Source organism: Ochotona princeps, chromosome 15 (assembly GCF_030435755.1).
Source record: "Ochotona princeps isolate mOchPri1 chromosome 15, mOchPri1.hap1, whole genome shotgun sequence".
Lineage (NCBI taxonomy): Eukaryota > Metazoa > Chordata > Mammalia > Lagomorpha > Ochotonidae > Ochotona > Ochotona princeps.
Window position 1 is genome coordinate 25,419,542 of NC_080846.1, and position 12,961 is coordinate 25,432,502.

Consider the following 12,961-nt stretch of genomic DNA (forward strand, 5'->3'; position numbering starts at 1 on the left):
TGGACAGTTGATCAGTTTGTTCTGCCCTCTTGCATTTGTAAGCCAATGGTGCTGCGGCCCGGTCCAGCCCTGCTCCATGCATGTTCAGCCCTCACGTACAACAGGGAGAGCTGCAATCCAGTCAGAGGGACCCCCAATAACCCTCACTGGGACGACCCCCATCTCTGATTCCAGTGCCTGCCAGCATGTGCAGTGGTGGACTGGGCTGGTCCAGTCCGTCTCATATCATTGAGACTTCATATACACCACTGAATGCATTTCTTAAAGATGTATTTATTTATTTGAAAGTGCATTGGAAAGAGAGCAAAAGAGAGCTAGTTTGCTCCCTAATGGCCAGACTGGTTGAGGCAGAAGCCAGGAGTCAGGAACTCCATCCTGATCTCTCATACGAATGGCATTTAGTAGCATGTTATTTAACTTTATGGTGTTGTTAGTTTCTTTTTTCTTCCTGATGTTGATTTTGTTTTGTGGCTTTTCATTTAAGGGGATGTATAGTAGCTGTGTAATGGAGACTGTCATATCTAGTAACATGTCATTTAACTTCATGGCATTGTAAATTTCTATTTTTCTTTCTATTGTTGATTTTGTATTATGACTTTTCATTTGAGGGGATGTACAGTAGCTGTGAAATGGAGACTGTCGTATCCAGATGTGAGGATACAATGTAGTATGCATTTCTGCTTCCAGACAAAGATGAACTTACAATGAAACTGTTCACTGTATCTTGACAGTGGGATGCTGGACTCTCTGCCATTGTCCATGCCCGCAATGATGGACATATGACTGTGTATGAAGAACTATATTTTAGTAAAGATATAGAGGAACTAGGTGGGGCGAGGGAATTGGGGAGGGGATAAGAGAAATGCCAGGAGCCTATGGAACTGTATCATAAAAATATTAATAATAATAAAATGTAAAAAAAAAAAAAAAGAAGTTAAGAACCTGGGCCATCTTCCACTGCTGTCTTAGGTGCATTAGTAGGGAGTTGGGTTGGAAGCTGGGTAGCTGCAACTAAAACGAGCACTCTGATTGCCAGCAGTGCAAGCAATAGCTTAATCTGGAGTATTATATCCATTACATCCTTTATATCCATTATATCCATTACACATACCCATTACCATTCTTTCAGTAGCTTTCTTATTCAGTACTTATTCAGCATGATGGTAATTTTTAGTTGCTTGAAAATATTAATAAAACTGACAAAATCCTATTCTGGTATTTACATTCTAGGGAGATGTAGACAACAAACAAATAGAATAATTTGTTGTGTTGAAAATGTACAATCTTTGGGCTTCCCATCTATGCCTGTCTTTTTTTCTTTGTCGGCTTTATAGAGCATACTCAAGAATTGGAAGGCCTGGGTGGCTGAAAGGCGTTGAGGATTGGAGAGATCTTATTCTGAGTGAGCAGCCCGTTTGCTCTTCCTCCTACCTCATTCACAGCCATTAGTAATATTTGTATTAGAAAGTTGCTTGTCATTAATGTAGTTTAATTATCTAGACTTTTACGATTTTAGTCAGAATATGTTCAAAAATTGCATTCTTAATAACTGTACCTTTATTTCAGAAATGACCATGAGGAAGTAGACACACAGATGAAAAAGTGATGAAGCAAACCATTTGTCACAAAGTAAGATGCAGCCGTGGCTTTTCAACCAGATTAGTAAGTGTGATCAGATCTTTTTTGTTCTTCAGACTTTACAGATATTTTCATCTGTTTTGAAAAAAATTTAGTATAAAGTGTGATATTAACTTGTATTTTAGTTTTCACTTTGTATTGCAAATCCTAACAGATGTGCTACTTATAAAATATGTGTGTTCTGTGCCTTTTTAAGAATCATAAAGTTCATATGATAGAATCATAAAGGTGGAAAGATAGAATCACAGCTTCAGGTAGAAATGTGTGGAAAAGACCCATTGTAATATCCAAATAGTTACTATATTAACTTTAGAATATTTGCTTTTCCTTCCAGGCTTTGTTCCACATATTGTATAAAATTTAATTTTAATCATGGTGTTAGAAAGAAACATACTTCTTGCACATCTTTAGAAATCAAATTTGTTTCGAATGTCTTGTTGGAATTAGAACTATACCATTCTGTGTGGGGTTTCTTACTGGGGTGATGCAAATATTCTGGAATTAGGTAGAGCTGATGGATATGAAACTGCAGAAATGTTAAAACCACTATTTAAAGGAACACATTTTGTAGTATCTAGGAAAATAAGTATCCTTCAAAAATACCTACTCTTGGAGAGATTAACACATAATTAGTTTATATATACTTTATATTATAAATGTTTTATATTTATTTTATATATAACATCATTACAGATTGTACCTAGTAAAAATGGTTTGCTGCTTAGTTAATAGAATAAGCATTTTTTAAAAAATATTAAAAGTCATTATTGGAGACCAGTCTCTTGGGTTTTATCAAGTATCATAATATTCTGAATGTGCTATGCTAGCATCTTATAACTTCGTTTTGAAGAGACTGTTTTGAAACTAACATTCCAACTTCTCTACCTGAAAATTTTTTAGGGGCAAAATTGTATCTATTTTTCCCAGAAGAGAACTCCACAAGGTAAGAAATTGTTTATAATAGTAAAGCAAATATAGTTGGATACAGATTTACTCGTTCTTAATTTTTGAGAATCTTAAATTATTTCATTTTTCTTGATTATTAGAAGATTTTTAAAAATTAGCCACTTTTTAAAAAAATTTTTTAATATTCATTTATTCATTAATTACATTGCATTACATGACACAATTTCATAGGTACTGGGATTCCCCCCCTTCACCCCAAACCCTTCCCCCATCATGAATTCCTTCACCTTGATGCATAACCACAGCTCAAGTTCCGTTGAGGTTCCCTAATTAAAAGTTTACACCATACAGAGTCCAGCATCCCAGTTGTCCAGTTCAAGTTCAACGGCCTCTTAGGGAGGCCCTCTCAGGTTTGTAGGCACTTTTTTTTAACATCCTAAAGTTTGCTAGTGAAGCACCTGATCTTGTTTGAAGTTAAAGATAAAAGGATGTAACAGGAAGAAGCTGTCTCTGAAACTCAAAAGGCTTACACCTAGCATCCTTAAGAGTGAGATTTTTCTCTTTAAAGAAAAAAAAGTGTTGCTTTCTTTTGGTGATGATCATGTTTCTTTTACAAAGGGAAATTAGCTAACTGGTTCGGGTAGAAATTATCTTAGCGGCTGCAAATTAAAGCAAATTGTTTAGTTATCTTCTGTCCAATGGAAATTTATTTATTTTTTTTTTTTTTTATTTTTTCTTTTTTTTTTCTTTTTTTTAATTTTTATTTTTATTTTTTTTATTTTTTGTTTTTTGTTTTATTTTTTTTTTCTTTTTTTTTTGTTGTCCAATGGAAATTATACAATTCCTTTGTGTACTTTAGAAAGGGGAATGCTTCATACTAAGTAGACAGTAAAAGATTAAGTTTAATATGAATAAATTAAATCCATGAACACTTTTCAGTGGCGTTTTTGTAGCCGTTGATTTCTGTTATATTCTTTTAGACTTCTGAAGTATAAAGTGTTCAGGTGTGTAGCTATAAAATCTAGGTAGACTTTCACCTGGTAGTTAAGATGCCTGTATCCACATTGGAGCATCTAGGTTAGCACGTGGCTGTGCATCCTGACTCCTTCTTCCTGCTAGGAGGCAGCTGTGATGGGTCAAGTAATTGGGTTCCTTTCACCCTGTGGAAGATCTTGATTGAGCTCCCAGCTCCCAGCTTTGGCCTGTCTCCAACTCCAGCCATTGTGGACATTTGGGGAGTAAACCTATGAATAGGAGCTCTGTTTCTGTGTGAAACTTAAAAATTAAAATAAAGAGGATCTTCGTATTGGTTTATTTACTGTATTATAACAAGAAAACATTTATCAACCTGAAGAAGTTACTTTGAGTGTGGGGTTGGGGTGGCGTTGTGATTTGTTGTGACACCAGCATCCCACATGGGTAGCAGTTGAAGTGCTTGCTGCTCCCATTTCTGATCCAGCTCCCTGCTGATGCGCCTGGGAAAAGCAGCAGCAGATGTCCCATATGTGGGAGATTAAAAAGAAAGTGGTTTTTGCTTGGCCTGGTGCTGGCCTTTGGAACCATGTGAGGAGTGAACCAGGGATTGAAGATCTTGTTCTCTCTGTCTTCCTCTCTCTCTGTGTAACTCTTTGAAAAAAACTTTTGTTGTTGTTATTATTAAAAACATTATTTGAAATTTTAAAGGAATATTTTGGAATAGGTAGTAGTGATCACTAAAGGATAATTATCGACTGGAAATGCTTATAAAATACACTATTCAGATTAGTGACTCGATTCCCTTTTTATTGTTCTTTTTGGATAGCACATATCTTAAAGGCAACATTGTTTTCTTAGATACATCTTTTCCTTCTGATTTTGAAACTGCTATAGATTCATCATGCACATTTTTATTCTGGTCCTGGAAATAAAGTATTAAAATGAAGGAACCCGCTGGCCGAGGATGTGGGGAAAGCAAATCACCAAGATGTTTTTTCCTTCCTGGGTTTTTTGTAAAGCTTCTTTTCCCTGCTTTTTGCATTTACTTCTAAGAGAGTATCAATAGGTCCTGGAACCTGTGTATGACACTCTGTGTTAATGGTTCATGCAAAGATCATCCAGTGTTTGAGTAATCCATTGTTATTGTAGGTGTGGAGGGTCTTCAGATATCCTAACTGCTTGGTTTCAGTACTTTGTTCACATTTGAGCTTGTAGAAGGATTTTGAGAGATTTTTTCTTTGGGTAGTGGAATAAAGGAATGCAGATCAGAGATTAAGAGATTTAATGTCTTGGAGTATGAACTTTAAATTTTAACAGTGATTTTGTTCTGGAAAAATAGGTAATGATTTTAAAAGACTGTAGGCCTCTGACTCTGATTTTATGTTAGGACCCCTTGTTTTATAGTTCAGTGTAAGTAAAGTGGACCTTCCTCCATAAAAACGTAGGTAGTTTTATAGACGAATGCCGTTATGCTAGATACTTATTTTTGAAGTTCTACTCTTAGCTTTCCATGTGAGATGGCTTAATTTTATTTTTTCAGCCACTTGCTTTTAGGTTATGGAAAAAATATATATACAAAACTCTAAATACATTGAAGCTGCACACAAATTGCTGCCACAGAACAAAAGTGCTGATCAAGTTAAATCAACCCCTATAATGTGTATTGAAAGGAAAAACCTCTCCTCTCTCCCCTAATTTGAAGAACAAGCATTTTTCCTGCCAAGAGGGACTGACTTTAAATGGCCCAGCTGTCCATATTAGGAGCATGGGGTTGCTAAGGTGACCGTGGCAGTTGGGAGAAGAATGCAGCTGAGAGGGCAGCTCTTGATGTGTGAGTTGAGGGAAAGAATGTGGTGTGATTGTGCATCATTCCTGTTAATCACATGCTCACAAAGTGCTATGTGGGCAGCATGTAGAAACTACAAATTTAGTGCTAGAGCTTGTGTGTGGTTGAAATGATCCTGTTTTCATTGAGCTAGAGGCTTACAGTTTGGAGGAAAATGTGTACCTTGTCTGTATGTGTGTGTTTGAGGTGAAGGGGGCATTCTTTGATGCTGGATAAAAAGAAAATTTCTTTTGCTTAATGGGCACATGTGTTCATTCTTAAAAAGTGCTTTATTTAAACATTAATCTCTTCCCAACTCATCCTTTTCAGGGTTCTTCTAAGTGTACGAATGATGTGTCTTTGTAATTGTTTATATTTCTTTGACATATTAATTCCAGAATTATTGGAAAGTGCTAAACATATGTTTCCTGCTTGGTGAATCTTCTTTGTTTTATTCTTAATAAGGTAAATGCTATTGCATCTTACACAATAAATATTCCCTGAAGCATCCAAACAGAGATTCTGGCATTATTTTTGTTGAGTAACTAGCCCGTTTTGGAAAAGTCATAATTCAGGGACCTGGCGGCATTGCCTAGTGGCTAAAGTCTTTGCCTTGAATGCACCGGAATTCCATATGAGCACCAGTTCTAATCCCAGCAGCTCCACTTCCCATCCAGCTCCCTGCTTGTGGCCTGGGAAAGCAGTTGAGGACGGCCCAAAGCTTTGGGACCCTGCACCCGCGTGGGAGACCCGGAAGAAGTTCCTGGTTCCTGGCGTTGGATCGGTACAGCACCGGCCGTTGTGGTCACTTGGGGAGTAAATCATCGACGGACGGTCTTCCTCTCTCTGTCTCTCCTCCTCTGTATATCTGACTTTGTAATAAAAATAAATAAATCTTTTAAAAAAAGTCATAATTCAAGGACAGTGAGAAGGGTATACAAATATGTAGAGTTTATCATGGGCATCATTGCTAAGGCTTAAAATCAGATCCAGATACAGGAATTGATAAGACACTCATTGAGCCATTGGTTGTTTTTCTTCTTTATTCTTGCTTCCATATTTTATAGTAATGTGTTCATCTTAAAAAAGTACATTTATGAAGGCATAAATTTGTTGAAATAATGTTAGTCTTATATTGTGCCAGTTTCATATTTTTTCAAGTATTTTATTTTTGTGGTCAGCATTGTGGTGCAGCATGTTAAGGTGCGGCTTGGGTTGTCCATATACAATTATACGAATGCTGGCTCCAGGCTTGGCTGCGGTGGTTTCAGTCCAGCTCCCTGTCCTAGGAGGCAGTGGAAGACAACCTGAGTGCTTGGATCCTTGCCGCCCACATGGGAGACCCAGAACAAAAAATATATATATTATGTGTTTATATTTGAATGGCACAGAAATATTTCTCATCTACCGATTCATTCCCCAAATGCGAACAACAGCCAGGACTAGGCTGGATCTTAACCAGAAGCCCAGAACTCAGTCTCTGGGTGGAAGGCAGCCAGTTCCTTGAGCCATTACCTGCTGCCTCCCAGGGTGTGTGTTAATAGGAGGTTTGTATGAAGAGGACAGGTGGGGGCCTGGCACAGTGGCCTAGTGGCTAGAATTCTTGCCTTGAACATGCTGGGATCCCATATGGACACTGTTTCTAGTCCCAGCTGCCCCACTTGTGTGTTGGGAAAGCAGTCAAGGATGGCCCAAGGCCTTGGGACCCTGCACTCGCGTGGGAGACCCAGAGGAGGCTCCTGGCTTTGGATCGACGCAGCTCCGGCCGTTGAGGCCAATTGGGGAGTGAATCATCAGACGGAGGATCTTCCTCTCTGTCTCTCCTCCTCTCTGTATATCTGGCTTTGAAAGTAATTACATCTTTAAAAAAAAAAGAAAGAGGAGAGGTGGATTTAACCCAAGCTCAGCAATATGTGTTGCAGCTGTCCCAAGAAGCATTTTAACTGCTGTGCCGAACACTTGGCTCATATTGTTCTTTCTTTTCTGATTGTCTACTTGCTTTCACATGATGGCTTTTTAATTAATTTGCTAAATGATGGAGGGGGAAATTAAAGGACCACAATAGTTTGATTTATTAATTCATTTGCTTGTCACCTTTCATGAACACATTGATAACTTTTGATGGCAGTCAAAAGTATAATGGTTTCCATATGAGTGTGCCTCATAGCATTCTTTAATTTTGTTGTTAAATGTAAAAAAGCACTTCAGAAAGCTCACTGGCCATTTTCATTTTGATTCAAAATGTTTTAAATGCATGCATTCCACATGTCTTTAAAAAGCTCACAAAGGGGCAAGTGTTGTAATGCAGCCAGGAAAGGAGCTGCCCAGCATCCCGTAAGAGTACCTAATTTGAGCCCCGTTCGTCTGCTTCACTTCTGATCTTAGCTCTCTGCTAATGGCCTGGGGAAAGCTGAGGAAAAATGGCCTTCCACATTGAGTTGTCTTGGGACCTTTGTCAAAAGACCATTCATTCATGTCATAAAAGTGAATGAATTTATGGATCCTCACCTGTTTTCACACATCATGATTTAATGCTTGTTGACGGCAGCTTTGTAGTAAGTTTGGAAATTTTAAAAAAACGAAGAACTGTTTTTTGTTTTTGAATTTTTTTTTTAAGATTTATTTTTATTACAAAGTCAGATATACAGAGAGGAGGAGAGACAGAGAGGAAGATCTTCCGTCCGATGATTCACTCCCCAAGTGAGCAGCAACGGGCCGGTGCTATGCCGATCTGATGCCGGAAACCTGGAACCTCTTCCAGGTCTCCCACGCGGGTGCAGTGTCCCAATGCATTGGGCCGTCCTCAACTGCTTTCCCAGGCCACAAGCAGGAAGCTGGATGGGAAGTGGAGCACCGGGATTAGAACCGGCACCCATATGGGATCCCGGGGCATTCAAGGCGAGGACTTTAGCCACTAGGCCACGCCGCCAGGCCCAAATTATTTTTTAATAGTGTGTATTTGTAGTTTTTTCCCAAAAGCTGAATTTTTTTTTTTTTTTACTTTATTTAAAAATTCATTTGTTTTCATTGGAAAGGAAGGTACTTAGAGAGAAGGAAATACAGAGAGGAAGATCTTCCATCTACTGGTTCACCCCCCAAATGGCTGCAATGGCTGGAGCTAAACTGATCTGAAGCCAGGAGCCTCTTACAGGTCTCCTATGTGGGTGCAGGATCCCAAGGGCTTGGGCCGTCCTCTGCTGCTTTCTCAGGCCACAAGCAGGGAGCTGGATGGGAAGTGGAGCAGATGGATACAAGCTGGTGTCTATGTGGGTCCCTGACACATTTACAGCAAAGATTCAGCCATTTGGCATTGTGCTGGGCTCCAAAATCTGAAATTTTAATTTGTTGAATCTCTACAGTATCTCTCAAGCTTTTGCCTTTTCATTCTCATTACTGTTGTAGAAGTGTATTGATTATTCTCTTAAAGGATGACGTATTAGCTCTTCTAGTTATTTTTATTATAAATGTTTTCTGTTCGTTGTTTTTGCTATATTATTTCTATTTTCTTAGAGTTCCTAGGATTTTTCTCCCTCTTCTTTTTAAAACTTCAGTTTTGATTATTGACTTTTAATTGCTTCTTGATACAACCTTAGCTGCCCAAGTATTGACACGTAGTATCAATACGTATCAATTGACACGTAGTTCTTGGCTCTTTTTAAAAATAGATCTTACTTTGTCCTATGAATTATTTAGAAGTGTTTGCCTAATTTTAAGTTACATAATTTTTTTAGAAGATTTGTTTATTTGAAAGGTAGAGTGACAGAGAAAGTGGTAAAGTGAGAGACAGATATATTTTCCATTTTATTTATTTAATTTTATCTATCTATCTAGCCATCACCCACTGCTCTCTGGTTGTATTAGCAGGGAGATGGCTGGGCCTGAAATCAGCACTCTGTTGTAGGAGACCAGCACTATAAGCAGTTAACAACTAGGTCTTGACTAAGCTGAAGCCAGGAGCCAGGAACTCCAACCGAGTCTCTCACAGAGGTAGCAGGGACTCCAGTATTTGGGCCATTATCCCAGTGCCTTCTCATGTGCTCCAGTGGGAAGCTGCAGCATAAATGGAGTAGTTGGGGCTTGAATGGCCACTCATTTGGGGTGCCAGTGTTGCTTGCTAGCCACAGGTGGCAGTTCTCAAAGTAGTGTATGAGATCTTAAAGAGTCACTTTCTGTAGCTTTTCACATTTGTGGTGAATGAGGGTGAAGGTAGAAAGTTGTTTTTGGGGCTTGGCACAATACCGTAGTGGTTAAAGTCTTCGCCTTGAATGCGCCAGGATCCCATATGGGCGTCGGCTCTAATCCCGGCAGCCCCTCTTCCCATCCAGCTCCCTGCTTGTGGCCTGGGAAGTCAGTGGAGGTTGGCTCAAAGCTTTGGGACCCTGCACCTGCATGGGAGACCTGGAAGAAGTTCCTGGCTCCTGGCTTTGGATTGGCACAGTTCCAGCTGTTGCGGTTACTTGGGGAGTGAATCATCAGACGGAAGATCTTCCTCTCTGTCTCTCCTCCTCTCTGTATATCTGACTTTGCAATGAAAATAAATAAATCTTTTTCTAAATTTTTTTTTTTTTTTTTTAAGAATAAGAGGGAGAGGTGCAAGGACAACGAGAGAGACAGAGGCAGAGACAAAGACATCTTCCATCCATTGTTTCATTCCCTAGATGAACGCAATGGCTGTTGCTGGCCCAGACAGAACCAGAAGTTTCTTCCAAGTCTCCCACATTCGTGCAGGGGCCTAAGCACTGGGCTATCTTCAGCTGCTTTCCCAGGTGGACTAGCAGGGAACCAGATTGGAAGTGCAACAATAGCCTGTTGGATGCTGGACAGGACCTCGCAGTCGAAGGCTTAACCTGCTTTTCCCCCATTCATCTCACTTTTAATGCAGATAAGGGTAATAAGTCCAGGGCAGAGTTCTAGGACTTATAAACTGATTGTTGTAACAGATTTGTGGTAGTCAGAGCAAATATGTGAAGATACACCAAGCATGACTGTGTTAACATGAATTATGTATTAAAAAACTGGTCAGGATTCTAGGATTCTTGGACCTTTCCTTTTAGAAACAGTGATACTGTGGCACATTGGTCATGTTGAAAGGCTTCCCCTTTCTTTGAGTACTGCAGCTTGGATTTTTCTTTGTGTCTGGGGAGCTAAGTCTTTTTAAAGTAACTGAATTTCCTAAAATAACCTTATAGTTTTATCTTTTCTATTGGGAGAAACTTCTGAAAAGATACCTACTTTCCAAATTGATTCTTGTATAAGTTTCTCTTCCTTAGTCCATAATTGCGGAGAATTTTTTTGTTTTTTTCTGGTATGAAACCAACCCTTGATTCTTATATAACTCCATCAAAGTCATGAGGTATTGATTCTGTTGGAATCAGTTTGCTAGTAAGGTACTTGAAGTTTGAAATATCAATGAAGGAATCTATCTGTAATTGTAGTCTATTGTGCTGGGCATTGCAGTCCTTTTTGGGTTTGGTGTCAATGTTATGGCAATACTTTTGGAAAAGAAAGCTTTATTCTCTGGAATAATTTGTCTAAAATTGCTTCTTTTTTGAGTGTTTAACAGAATTCATCTGCAGAGCCACCTGGATCTGGAATTTTTTGTGGGAAGATATTTTTGATTACTAATGGAATTTTTAAAAAGACTATTTGTATTTAATTTACCTTGAATCAGATTTGGTAATGGATTTCAGTATAATAAATCATGAAAAGCTTATTAATGTGGTTTTAGATTGCACTTTGTAAGTAATTTCACAAAGCTGTTTGTTAGGTAAAGTGGTATGAAAGAATACCAAAAGTTATCTGAAATGATTATTAAACTCTGCTCATTTTTTAAAGATGTATTTTATGTTTTTGTTGGTAAGTTAGATTAACAGAGAGGAAGCTCTTCTGTCTGTTGATTTATTCTCTAAGCAACAACGGCTGGAGCTGAGCTGATCTGAAACCAGGGGCCTGGAGTCTTTTCCGGGTCTCCCATGCAGATGCAGGATTTGAAAGCCTTCGAGCCAACCTACACTGCTTTCCCAGACCACAAGCAGGAAGCTGCATGGGAAGTGGGGACACCCACTGGGATACAAACCGACACCCATATGAGATCCCGTTAGATGTGAGGTGAGGACTTCAGCCTAGTGGCTACCACACCAAGCCCCAAATCTGCTCATTTCTAGTTACATTCGGTGCGTGCCCAGAGTTTTGGTTTTTTTTTTCCCAAATATTTATATAGTTTAGTCAGGATAACATTGAATAATCATTTCTTTTCTTAAAAATTTATTTATTTTTTTATGGGCCTGGCGCAGTGGCCTAGTGGCTAAAGTGCTCGCCTTGAAAGCCCCGGGATCCCATATGGGCACCGGTTCTAATCCCGGCAGCTCCACTTCCCATCCAGCTCCCTGTTTGTGGCCTGGGAAAGCAGTCGAGGACGGCCCAGACCACTGGGACTCTGCACCCTTGTGGAGACCTGGAAGAGGTTCCTGGTTCCCGGCTTCGGATCGGCGCGCACCAGCCCGTTGCAGCTCACTTGGGGAGTGAATCATCGGACGGAGGATCTTCCTCTCTGTCTCTCCTCCTCTCCGTATTTCTGACTGTAATAAAAGTAAACACATCATTAAAAAAAAAAAAGAAGAAATGTTGAAACTGGTGGTAGATCCTTTGTTTTGTTCACTGGCTCTAGTGCAGTGTGTAACTTCTGTATTGAAAATTCAGTACCTCAGTAAGGAATGGAGCAGTGGGCATATTAGTTTTGTCCCTATCAGGCCAAGTTCTCTAGGTACACATGGGAATGTGAAGAAGGTAAGAGAATGGCTCTGGAGGGTCCAGTGGAAAGTACCCACCATTTACAAATATCTTTTACAATCTGTCATCAAGGCCACAAACACACTTATGTGCTTGAACTTTAAAAAAGGAAAAAAAGAACATAATTCTTTTAACAGTAGAATGTTACGAAAACTCAGTTGAGTAAATTTTAATGATATTAAAACAAAATTATTGTAGCTAAAAGCCAACTATAAAATTGGTATGCACTTAAGTTTTTATATCACATTAAATGTTTTACTTTGTACTCATGAAGTTAAAATTGCCTTTATCTTTATTGTGTTTTACTTAGAATTAATTGAACGTGATTTTTAAAACTACACAGACTATTATTTCTAAATATTTAAAGGCTGTTTTGTATTTTTCTGTTTGTTCCTTTTATTGCAGAGTAGCTCAGATTTAGTATAGCCCTTAAAGTGTATTTTATTGAGTCTAAAACTCAAGTTACCTAATTCAACTTCTTAATCATTTCTAAAATTGAATCTACTGACATGCTTTTAGTGATTGGAGACTCAGCATTTAAAGGTCCCAAGGTCTTTGGTAGGTGAAAGTTTGTTTTATTCCTTTAGGCTTTTGTGGTTTTGTGCAACTTCTGTTTTAGAGGCAAAACAAATACATTATTTTATAAGGTAAAAATTTGAAGACTGCTGTCATCTCTTTTCTCCTCTTCCAGACTGTCAAACATTGTATTCTCCAAACTCTTTTCCGCAGCCTTCTCTGAAGGGTGTGACTGTTCTCTCTACGCCGTCTCACCTTGACTCAAGGCTTCTGACGCCATGGCACGTTGGCGTTTTCCTTTAGCTTCTTGGA

The 12,961-nt window shown here is 38.9% G+C and overlaps 1 protein-coding gene across 3 annotated transcripts in view; it reads left to right on the plus strand.

Annotated features, from left to right (window-relative positions):
• The first annotated feature begins 1,519 nt into the window (after positions 1-1,519).
• FRS2 (fibroblast growth factor receptor substrate 2) overlaps positions 1,520-12,961 on the plus strand; it is a 37,702-nt gene continuing 26,260 nt past the window's right edge. The window contains exons 1-2 of one of the 3 annotated variants that reach the window (XM_058673255.1): positions 1,520-1,662; positions 2,539-2,581. The gene's annotated coding sequence lies outside the window, so the exon portion shown is untranslated. The remainder of the gene's footprint in view (positions 1,663-2,538; positions 2,582-12,961) is intronic. The other 2 variants (XM_004583018.2, XM_058673256.1) reach the window with 2 other exon arrangements.